Source organism: Phyllostomus discolor, chromosome 9 (genome assembly GCF_004126475.2).
Source record: "Phyllostomus discolor isolate MPI-MPIP mPhyDis1 chromosome 9, mPhyDis1.pri.v3, whole genome shotgun sequence".
NCBI lineage: Eukaryota > Metazoa > Chordata > Mammalia > Chiroptera > Phyllostomidae > Phyllostomus > Phyllostomus discolor.
In genome coordinates this window covers 63,150,790-63,163,561 of record NC_040911.2, presented here as the reverse complement: position 1 = coordinate 63,163,561, position 12,772 = coordinate 63,150,790, and the positions used below count along the sequence as shown (strand labels likewise).

General features: G+C 37.5%; 1 long non-coding RNA gene across 1 annotated transcript in view; it reads right to left on the bottom strand.

Moving 5' to 3' along the window:
* LOC118496767 overlaps positions 1-12,403 on the bottom strand; it is a 30,219-nt gene extending 17,816 nt beyond the window's left edge. Inside the window, exons 1-2 of the long non-coding RNA XR_004899319.1 lie at positions 12,317-12,403; positions 8,363-8,366 (exon numbers count right to left, since the gene is read on the bottom strand). This is a non-coding gene — a long non-coding RNA (uncharacterized LOC118496767). The remainder of the gene's footprint in view (positions 1-8,362; positions 8,367-12,316) is intronic.
* Between the last annotated feature and the right edge of the window lie 369 nt (positions 12,404-12,772).

The following is a 12,772-nucleotide window of genomic DNA, read 5'->3' as shown; positions in this document are numbered from 1 at the left end:
TAAGAAATTACTATGAAGAACCACGTGCCAAGAAATTTGAAAATCTAGGTGAAATGAACAAATTTCTAGAAAAATATAATCTTCCAAAACTCAATGAAAAAGAAGCAGAAAGCCTGAACACACACAAAATAACAGCAGATGGAATTGAAGCAGTAATCAAAAAACTCCACACACACACAAAAGCCCTGGACCAGATGGTTTCACAGAGAATGCTATAAAATATTGAAGGAAGAGCTAACCCCTATCCTTCACAGACTATTCCAGAAAATCCAAAATGATGGAAGACTCTCAAACTCTTTTTATGAGGTCACATCATCCCTAATCCCCAAATCAGATGAAGGCACATCAAAGAAAGAAACCTTCTGGCCATATCACTGATGAACATAGATGCTAAAATCCTCAACAAAACTGGCAAACCACATGCAACAATACATTTAAAAGATCATACACCATGACCAAGTGGGATTCACTCCCGGGATGCAAGGATGGTACAATATTTGCAAATCAGTAAATGTAATACCTCACATAAGCAAAAACAAAGGCAAAAACTGCATGATCATATCAATAGATTGGAAAAGCATTTGATATGGCACAGCACCCATTTATGATAAAAACACTCAGCAAATTGGGAATACAGGGAGCATTCCTCAACATAATAAAGGCCATAATGAGAGACCTACAGCCAACATCATACTCAGTGGGCAAAAATTAAAGTCTTTTCCACTAAATCAGGAACAAGACAAGGATGTCTACTTCCCCACTTCTATTCAGTATAGTACTGGAAGTTTTAGCCACAGCGATCAGACAAGAAAGAGAAATAAAAGGCATCCAAATTGGAAAGGAGAAACAAAACTGTCATTGTTTGCAGATAACATGAAAGTGTATATAGAAAACCCTATAGACTCTGCAAAAAACTGCTTCACCTAATAAATGAATTTGGCAAAACAGTGGGGTGCAAAGTCAATGTCTAGAAATCAAAGGCATTTTTGTACACCAACAATGAAACAGCAGAATCAGAAATCAAGAAAAAAAATCCCATTTGAAATAGCAAAAAGAAAAATAAAATACCTATGAATAAACTTAACCAAAGAGGTAAAAGACCTGTATTCAGAAAACTACATAACGCTGAAGAAAGAAATCAAGGAAGACACAAACAAATAGAAACATATACCGTTTTCATGGATTGGAAGAATTAACATCATCAAAATGTCCATACTACCCAATGCAATTGACAGATTCAGTGCAATACCTTTTAAAGTCCCAATGGCATGATTCACAGACATAGAACAAACAGTTCAAAAATTTATATGGAACCATAAACGACCCCAAATAGCTGCAGCAATTTTGAGAAAGAAGAGTAAAGTAGGAGGGATCATAGTACATGATACTAAACTGTATTATAAGGCTACTGTAATCAAACAGCCTGGTACTGGCATAAAAACAGGCACATGTATCAATGGAACAGAAGAGAGAGCCCAGGAATTAACCCAAGTCGCTATGGTCAATTAATATTTGACAAAGGGGGCAGTAACATAAAATGGAATAAAAATAGCCTCTTCAACAAATGGTGTTGAGAGAATGGACAGCTACATGGAAAAAAAAAAAAAAGACTGGAGCACCAACTTACACCTTATACAAAAATAAATTCAAGGTGGCTGAAAGACTTAAATATAAACCCTGACACCATTAAAGTCCTAGAAGAGAACATAGACAGGAAAATCTCAGATATTTCATGCAGAACATTTTTAGTGGCATGTTCCATAGAGCAAGGGACATAAAGGAAAGAATAAACAAATGGGACCTCATCAAAATAAAAGCTTCTGCACAGCTAAAGAAAACAGTATCAAAATAAAAAGAGAACCAACTGTATGGAAAAACATATTTGCCAATGATACCTCAGATACGGGTTCGATCTCCAAAATATATAAAGAACTTACACTATTTCACTCTAAGAAGACAAGCAACCCAATTGAAAAATGGGCAAAGGACTTGAACAGATACTTCTCCAAGGAGTCCTTACAGAGGATCCAGAGACACGTGAAAAGATGCTCAGTATTGCCAGCTATCAGAGAGATGCAAATTAGAACCACAATGAGATACCACTTCACACTGGTCAAAATGGCCATCATAAACAAAACAACAAACAGCAAGTGCTGGAGAGGTTGTGGGAGAAAAGGGGGCCCTAGTGCACCGTTGGTGGGACTGCAGACTGGTACAACACTATGAAACACAGTATGGAACTTCCTTAGAAGACTAAAAATGGATCTGCCTTTTGACCTAGCAATTCCACTGCTGGGACTATATCCTACAAATTCTGAAACACTAATGCAAAACAACCTTTGCACCCTAATGTTCATAGCAGCACAATTTCCAATAGTTAAGTGCTGGAAGCAACCTGATGCCCATCAGTAAATGAATGGATCAAAAACGATGGCACATTCACAGAATAGAATTCTGTGCAGAAAGAAAGAAGGAGCTCTTACCCTTTGCAACAGTATGGATTGAACTGGATGGCATTACGCTATGTGAAATAAACCAGGCAGTGAAGGACAAATACCATATGATCTCACCTTAACAGGAACCTAAACAACAAAGCAAAGAAACAAGCAAAATATAATCGAAGGCATTGGACAGGCTGACATGACCAGAGGGGAGAGAAGAGGGAATTTCAGGGGCAAATAGGAAGGTTTATAGGAACAAATATAAAGGACACATGGACAAAAACTAGGGAGGGGGTGGTTGTGAGAGGGAGGTGGGGAGTGATGGGTGGGTTGGCTGTAATGGGACTAAAAGCAGAAAACTGTGCTTGAACAATGATTAAAATAAACAATAGTAAAAAATAAATCTTTTATGCACTATACTAAGTGAAATATGCCTGGTGGTTCATACCATATCATCTCCACTTATAAGTGGAACCTAATCAACAAAACAAACATGAAAGCAGAGTATAACCAGAAACATTGAAATAAAAACAAATGACAGTAACCTGAGGTAAGAGGGAGAGCGATAATGGGGAAAAATAGGAAAGGTCCATCAAGGAACATGTTTAAAGAACACATGGACAAAGCCAAAGGGGACAGGTTCGAGGGTGGGAGGCAGAAATGAGTGGAATGAGGGTGCGGTAGTGGAGTGAAAATGGAGACAACTGTACTTGAACAACAATAAAATATATTGAATGAGTAATATAATATGAACATTGGAAGACTAGAAATAATCCCATTATTTTTAATCCCATTATTTTTAATGCTTTGATTTACTGATAATAAATTTAGACTCTTCTTAGAAAATTTTTTGAATTTTTAAATTTATGAGTATTTACATTTTGTTTTTAAACAACTTCTTAAATTTTATTGATTATGCTATTACAGTTGTCTTAGGTTTTCCCCTTTCTCCTCTTCACTCAGCAACCTCCAATTCTTTTGGCTATCCCTTGTCCTTTATTCATGTCCATGGGTCAAGAGTATAAGTTCTTCAGCTCCCTTCTATTCTGTAACTACCAATTTGTATTTCTTAATCCCCACTTTTTTTCCTATTTCCCCAGACCACCCTTTCAACTGGCCACCATCCCAATGTTCTCCATATCTGTGATCCTGTTTCTTTTTTGCTTGTTTGCTTAGTTTGTTTTTTAGATTGAATTGTTGATATTTATGTATTCATTGGCATTTTAATGTTCATAGCTTTGATCTTCTTTTTCTTAAGTAAGTCCCTGTAATATTTCATATATAATGGTTTGGAGATGATGAATTCCTTTAGCATTACCTTGTTCTAGAAGCACTTTATCTGCCCTTCAATTCTAAATCCTTGCTGGATAGAGTAATCAATCTATCTTTGCTGGACAGAGTAATTTTGGATGTAGGTCCTTTCCTACTTGAATATTTTTTTTGAGCCCCCTTTTGCCTGTAAGATTTCTTTTGAGAAACCAGCTGATAGTCTTATGGGTATTCCTTTGTAGATAACTGTCTTCTTTCTCTTGCTGCTTTTAAGATTCTCACTTTATCTTTCACCTTTGGTATTTTAATTATGGGTCTTGGAGTGGGCCTCTTTGTGTCCATCTTTTGGGCTCCCTGTGCTTCCTGTACTTGTATGTCTACTTCCTTCACCAAATTAGGGAAGTTTCCTTTTATTATTTTTTCCAATAAGTTTCCATTTTATTGCTCTTTCTCTTCTCCTTCTGGCACACTTTTGATGTGAATGTTGGAACGCTTGAAGTTGTTAAAGTCTCCTTATACTATCCTCAGTTTCTTGGATTGTTTTTTTTCTTGCTAAACTAATTAGATATCTTTTCCTTCCTTATATTCCAAAGCATGATTTGATTCTTGCCTTTATGTAATTCATTGTTGATTCCCTATAAATTGTTCTTTATTTTAATTAGTATTACCTTTTTTTCTGATTGGATCATTTTTATCCTGTTGAAGTACCCACTAAGTTCCTTGAACATCTTCATAACCAGTGTTTTGAATTCGGCATTTGATAGATTGCTTATTTCTATTTTGTTTGGTTCTTTTTCTTGAGTTTTGTTCTGTTCTTTCATTTGGGCCATATTTCTTTGTCTCCTCATTTGGCAGTCTCCCTGTGTTTGTTCTATGTGTTAGGTAGACACATGACCCACGTCTTGGTAGCATGGCCTAATGTAGTAGGTGTTTTGTAAGGTCCAGTGATGTGGCCTCCCCTATTCCCCAGGCTAGATACTGGAGTTTCACCCTCTATGTGGGCTGAGTACACCCTCCTTTTATAGTTGAGTTTTGATTTCTGTCAGCAGGTCAATTGGAGGGATTTACCTAGGTCCAGAAAGTTGGTTGACTTGGCTGTGTCTCCTGGTCAACAACTTCCTTCCATGGCTTGTGGAGGTGGTTGGGTCATGGTGCCCCACCGTGGTCTATAACTGTCTGATGCAGACTCTGGCCCATGAAGTCCATGTGCTGTGGCTGCAAGAGACAAATTCCACACAGACTACACTCAGTGAGAGAGAGGGCCATGACCCTTGCCTAGACAGGCTTTTATTGCTTTTCTGGGCATATACATCAGGGATTGTCCTCATTTACTATGCACAGGTTTGCTTTAGGTGGTTACCTTTTACAGAAAACAAAGGAAAGAATGCTGCTAATTACACTACAGAAGAAGGATATTTGCAAATGCAAAGGGAAAAGTGATTGAATTGGTTACACTCCATACTTGGAAGGTTTAGAATAGAATTTTAGGAAGTTAATTTAAAGATGTGAAGTAACATTTGCTGCCTCAATTCAGGGTGAGGGAGTTTTAGCAAAGCAAGCCTCAGAGCAACCTAAGGACAATGTGGGCCTGATTCCCCATGGGAGAATCTATCCATGATGTGGGTCCTGTGTGCTGGACGTCGTTCCCCACTGGCCTTTCCAAGTGAGGGCTGGGCTACATTTCCCACACCACACAGAATGGACCCCTATAACTACCCTGGGTACACATGCCCTGGGGTTTCCTGGGTGGTACAGCCCAAGGTCAGCCACCACCTGTGTTCTGTCTGGGTCCCCTTGAATAAGCTATAAAGTGATCTCAAGGTGGCCACTGCTAGTGCTGAGAGATATGGGGGCTAGGCTCAACTCTTGCTTGTCTGAGCAGATTTAGGAAGATCTGAAGTCTATGTCTAGTCCAGCCATTCATATGGAAAAGCTGCTGTTACCAGCTTGGGTGGGCCCATAATCTGGATGGGTTGGAGCCTTAGGTAATTTTCTGAGTGGGGCTACCCTGTGAGCCAGGTTGATGGAGACTCAGTATGGTGCTGTCACACTGTGGCTGTATTTGAGATAGGACTCAGAAAAGGAACAGTTGGCTGCTCTCTGCAGTTCTGTCTGGGAGGAAACTGTTCCTCTGCTTTGGGCCTGGTGCCAGGCACTTCAGTTCTTCCCTGTATACCACTGGTGCCCTTCAAAGTGCTGCCCCAGTGTGGGAGCCCAGAGGGAGAGAGTCTGAGTAAGTATGTGTGTGGAGCCTTCCAAGAGGAGATGCCTGATGATCCCAGTTTCTTTCACCAACCCAACCCCCACTAGTTTTTACAGCCAGAAGTTATGGACTTATCATCCTGGTACTGGAACCCTGGGTTGGGATTCCTTGTTCCCAAGATATTACTCTGTTTTATCTCCACCACATGTGGGTTTGGGACCAGCCCATTTCATGTTTCCACATCTCTGTTCCTCCGCCCTTCCTACCCATCTGAATGAACGTGGTTTCTCTAATTCCTTAGTTGTCAGACTTCCATACAGCTTCAATTTTCTGATGATTCTGAGTGATGTTTGTTCTGTAGTTTAGCTGTAATTTTTCCATGGTTTGTGTGAGGAGGTAATCTGCATTTAACTATGCCTCCAACTTTACTGGAAGTCAAATAACCTTTTTTTCATATGTTTTATTGGGGTATAATTGACAAATAAAATTATATATCTTAAAAGTGTACAACTTAATGATTTGATAAGTATACATTCTGAAACATACCACAACCAACAAAGTCATCACTTTACATAGTTAATCTTTTTTTAAAAAAGATTTTTTAAAAAGTAACTTTTTAAGAAATATTTTTCTTCCCAAAGTTATAAATTCTTGTAGTGGGTTTAGGTTTAAAAAACCTTTGTCCTTCCAAAATTTATTTTTGTATATGGTGTTACTAAGAAATTTAATTTAATTATATTTTCTTAGCATTTCTTTTTAAATACATTTTATTGATTATGCTATTATAGTTGTCCCATTTCCCTCCTTTTATTTCCCCTCCACCCTGCATTACTGCCTCCCAACCACAGTTCATGGGTCATACATATAAGTTCTTTGGCTTCTGCATTTCCTATACTATTCTTAACCTCCTCCTGTCTATTTTCCATCTAAAAATAATGTTACTTATTCCCTGTATCTTTCCCCCTCTCTCCCCTCCCCTCACCCAATGATAATCCTCCATGTGGTCTCCATTCTGTGATTCTGTTCCTGTTCTAGTTGTTTGCTTAGTTCGTTTTTTTTTGTTCCATTGTTAATAGTTGTGAGTTTGTTGTCATTTTACTGTTCATATTTTTTTAATTTTCTTTTTCTTAGATAAGACTCTTTAACATTTTATATAATAAAGGCTTGGTGATGATGAACTCCTTTAACTTGCCCTTATTTGGGAACCACTTTATCTTCCCTTCCATTCTAAATGATAGCTTTGCTGCATAGAGTAATCTTGGATGGGGGTCCTTCCATTTCATGACTTCAAAGACATCTTCCCAGCCCCTTCTTGCCTGCAAGGTTTCTTTTGAGAAATCAGTTGACAGTCTAATGGGAACTCCTATGTAGATAATTGCCAGCTTTTCTCTTGCTGCTTGTAAGATTCTCTCCTTACCTTTAATCTTGGGTAATGTAATTCTCATGTGCCTTGGTATGTTGCTTTCTTGGGTTCAACTTGTTTGAGTCTCTCTGAGTTTCCTGGACATCCTGGAAGTCTATTTCCTTTGTCAGATTGGGGAATGTTTCCTTCATTATTTTTTCAAATAAGTTTTCAACTTCTCCCTCTTTCTCTTCTCTTTCTGGTACCCCTATGATTCAGATGTTGGAATATTTAAAGTTTTCCTGGAGATTCCTAAGCCTTTCCTCAAATTTTTGAATTCTTTCTTCATTTTGTTCTGATTGCATATTTCTTTTTTTTCCTTCTGGTCCAAACCATCAATTTGAATTTCAGGTGCCTTCTCATCACTTTTGGTTGCCTGTGCATTTTCATTTTTTTCAGTTTTCACAGCCTTCATTTTTTCTTCTATTTTGTGATCATACTCAACCAATTCTGTGAACTTCCTGATTACCAGTGTTTTAACTGTGCATCTGATAGGTTGGCTATCTCTTCATCACTTAGTTTTTATTTTTCTGGAGCTTTGATCTGTTCTTTCATTTGGGCCATATTTTTTTTGTGTTGGCACACCTGTTACATAGTAAAGGGCAGAGCCTTAGATATTGACTAGGTCAGGGCAAATCAGGTTGATGCATTGTGGCATTGTATGTGACAGAGGGGTCTGAGACGGAACAATGCCACTTGTTCAGCTCTCTGCCGTTTTAGTCACTCCCACCATTACCCACTAGCAAATCGGGCCCTTCTGGTGCTGATTCCAGGCGGATGGGTTTGTATCCATTCTAGGACCCTTTGTATCTCTCTAATGAACTCCTCTGTGAGGCTTGGAGTTTCTCCCACAGCCTTAACACTCACAGGTTTTCTCAGAGGTTTTCAGACTTTATTTCCCTGTGCTGTTACCCTGGGTTGCTTGGTCTTTCTAACACCCAGTTGTTCCTCCAAGTTTGTCTGCATGCAAATGTGGGACCACCTACTCTGAAAGCTTGCTTCCTTGTTTGGTTGGTCAGCTGCCCCCTTGCCAAGAGTCCTCTCCACCCAGCTGTCCCTCTCTGACCCTTCTATCAGTCTGGATGAATGTTTCTTCTTTAAGTCCTTAGTTGTCAGATTTCCATACAATTTGATTTTCTGTCAGGTTTGTTTTTTTTTTATTATTCTCAATTTTTTGTTGTTCTTTGGTTGCGAGATGAGGCACAGTGTGTCTACCTACACCTCCATCTGGTGAAGAAGTCTCAACATTTCTTATTAAGTGTGCATCCCTCTCACCCCATCAACTTGTAGTGCCTTCTTTGTCATATGACATACATGTGTGGGTTTGGCTATTTATTTTGCTGCATTTAAAAAAATCATCCATCCCTATATCACTTCTACATGGTTTTAATTACTAAAATTTTATGTTAAGTTTTGATATCTGGTAAGGAAACCTCCTTCCATATTTTTGTTTTTCAAATTAGCCTTATTCAAAGTACAACAAAAATAACACTCTTTTTTATTAGAAAAAATTATTACAAAATCATAAGCATATAATTCTGTAACATAACAATATAACATTCAAGCATATCATATGACATTTTAGGGGAAGTGTTCAAATTAAAACTATAAGTTATTACATCCATATTACCACCCTACCAACCAATCTCAAGCAAGTGTTGCTTCTGCCAGACCTTGTATATTCCAGCTCTTTTCTCTTTTATCAGAGTTTCTCAATATTTTCACTGTTAACATTTGGGGCCAGATTATTCTGTGTAGTAGTAGGCTGTCCTGGGAATTGTAGAATGACTATCACTATCCTTGGTCTCTAACCACTAGAAGTTTAGACATTTTCAAATGTTTACTTAGGTTTAAATCACCCATGGTTCTATAAAACTGTAGGATAAATGCATCAAATTTCAAAAAATTTGATTTGGGTGTTGGCTAAAATACTGTTAAATTTATAAATAATAAATTATAAAGAATCTATAGAAACTATGAATCTAAGAAACTATGGGAAGAATCACTATCACAATAATATCAATTACTCTCTAACATGGATATGTTTTATCTCTACATTTTCTCAATTTCATTTTGTGTCCTTTAGTAATGGCTTATGATTTCCCCCACAAAGATTGAGAACACCTGTTTTTAGATTTACTCCTGGGCACTGTGTAGTATTTTTGCTATTGTAATGAAAATGTATTTTCTCTACTGGTTAACGAAATTTTATGGGATTCAGGTGCAGAATTCTATAATACATCATCCGTATACTGAATTGTGTGTTCACCACTTCAAATCAAGTCTCATCTATCACCATTTATCCACCCTATTTCTTCCTTCATCCATCCCCCTCCAACAATCACCACATTGTTGTTCATGTCAATGAGTTTTTAATTTTTTTCTTTTTTGCTCAATCTCCCACCTTCCCTACCAGCCACCAACCACCCTGAAGGCAGTAAGCCTGCTCTCTATCTATGATTCTGTCACTTGCTTTTTCATTTTGTTCATTATATACCACAGTGACTGAAAATCATATGGTACTTATTTCACTTAGCATAATGCTCTCCAGGATCATCCATGCTATCACAAAGGGTAAGATTTTTACATTTTCTTTTTATGATCAAGTAGTATTCCATTGTGTAAATGTACTACAGCTTTTATTTTTTTTAATCAACTCATCTACTGAAGAGCACTTGGACTGATACCAAATCTTGGCTATTGTAAATAATGCTGCAATGAACATAGGAGTGCATATATTCTTTTGAATTAATGCTTTTGCTTTCTTTGGATAAATTTTCACAAGTGAAATCAGTGGGTCATAAGACAGTTCCATTTTTAATTTTTAAAAATATTTACTTGAGGTACATTTCTATTGATTTAGAGAGGGGGGCAGGAGGGAGAGAGAAACACAGTTGAACTGATGTGAGAGAAACATGGATCAGTTGCCTCCCTTACACTCCATCCAGGGATCCAACCGTGATTGGAATATGAACCCACAACCCTTGGTGTATGAAATGATGCTCCAACTAAATGAGCCACCTGGCCATGGTTTCATTTTTTTTTGGGGGGGGGGGTGGTAATTCCATACTGCTTTACATAGTGGCTGCACCAACCTGCATTCCCACCAACAGTGCAATGAGGTACCTTTTTCTCCACATCCTTGCCAACAATTGTTGTTTATTGATTTATTAATCATAACCATTCTGACAGGTGTGAAGAGATATCTCATTGTGGATTAAATTTGCATTTCTCTGATGATAAGTGATGTTGATGATCTTTTCATATGACTACTGGCATTCTGTATGCTCTTTGGAGAAGTATCTATTTAGGTCCTTTGCCAATTTTTAAATTAAATTCCTTGGGTTATGTGTATGTGTGTAGAGTCTTATAAGTAATTTTAGCCATTAGCACCTTATAAGATGTATTGGTGAATGTGTTCTCCCATTCAGTGAGTGTATTTTCATTTTGAAGATGGTTTTCTTTGCTGTACAAAAACTCTTTAGTTTTATGTAGTACAATAGGCTGAATATCTTTTTTAAAGTATATTTTACTTTATTTTTTTTAAATAATAGAATCTGCTTTTATTGTAAATCAAGGTGAATAAATATTTTCTGTTCTTTAATTTTTTTTGTTGTTCAAAAACAGTTTTCTGCATTTACTCCCATCCACTCCCCCTGCACCTTAGTCATTTTCACATACCTTCCCCTCTTTCACCCCACCTTGGTTTTGTCCATGTGTCTTTTATAGTTGTGGAAAAGCCTTCCTCTCCTCCCCACGTACCCCCTCCCACCTACATTCTTGTTACTGCCAGGTTTTTATTAATTTCAATGTCTCTGGATATATTTTTCTTGCTCACTTGTTTTGTTGATTAGGTTCCACTTAAAGGTACAATAATATGGTATTTTTCCCTCACTGCCTGACATACTTCACTTACCATAATGCCTCCCAGTTCCATCAATGCTGTCGCAAAGGTTAGGGGCTCCTTCTTTCTTTCTGCTGTGTAGTATTCCATTGTGTAAATGTACCATAGATTTTTGACCCATTCATTTATAATGGCACTTAGGTTGCTTCCAGCACTTGACCATTGCAAATTGTGCTACTATGAACATTGGGGTGAATAGGTTCTTTTGAATTGGTGTTTCAGGGTTCTTAAGATATAATGCCAGCAGTGGAATTCTGGGTCAAAAAGAAGTTCAATTTCTAGTTTTCTGATGAAATTCCATACTGTTTTCCACAGTGGCTGCACCAGTCTGCATTCCCACTGAGAGTGAACTAGGGTTCCCTTTTTTCCACGACCTCTCCAACACTTGTTTGTTGATTTGTTTGTGATGGCCATTCTCACCAGTATGAAGTGGTATCTCATTGTGGTATTAATTGGCATCTCTCTGATGGCCATTAATGCTGAGCATATTTTTATGTTTCTGGGCACTCCATATGTCCTCCTTGGAGAACTGTCAGTTCAGGTCTTTTGCCCATTTTTTTTTTTTTTTGTCTACCTGGGGTGGAGTTGTGTCAGTTCTTTGTATATTTTGGAGATCAAACCTTTGTCTGAGGTATCATTGGCAAATATGTCTTCCTATATGGTTGGTTCTCTTTTAATTTTAATGCTGTGTTCTTTAGATATTCAAAAGCTTTTTTGTTTGATGAGGTCCCATTTATTTATTCTGTCCTTTATGTCCTTTGCTTTAGGGGACACATCAGTGAAGGTGTTGCTGTGTGAAAAGTCTGAGATTTTCCTGCTGATGTTTTCCTCTAGGACTTTTATGGTGTCATGACTTATATTTAAGTCTTTTATCCACCTTCAACTTATTTTTGTGTATAATGTAAGTTGGTGATCTGGTTTCATTTTTTTTGCATGTAGCTTTCCAGATCTTCCAATATAATTTGTTGAAGAGGCTATTTTTACTCCATTTTATTCTTCTTCTCCCTTTGTCAAATATTAATTGACCATAGAGACTTGGGTTTATTTCTGGATTCGCTGTTCTGTTACACTGGCTTATTTGTCTGTTCTTATGCTACTACCAGGCTGTTATGATCACAGTGACCTTGTAATAAAGTTTGATATCAGGTATTGTGATCCCTCCTACTTTGCTTTTCTTTCTCAAAATTGCTACAACTATTCAGGGTGGTTTGTGGTTCCATATACATTTTTGAGATGTTCGTTCTATATCTGTGAAATATGTCATTGGTACTTTAATAGGGATTGTGATCGAGTTGTTTCTTGTTGGAGGCTATAGGATTTTCTACATACATTATCATGTAATCTGCAAAGAATGACACTTCTTTCCAATTTGGATGCCTTTTATTTGTTTTTCTTATCTGATAGCTCTGGCTAGGATTTCCAATACTATGTCGAACAAGAGTGGTAAAAGCGATCATACTTGTCTTTTTCCTGATCTTAGTCTGAAAGTTCTAATTTTTTGCCCATTTAGTATGATGTTGACTGTAGGTCTCTCATATATGGCCTTTATTATG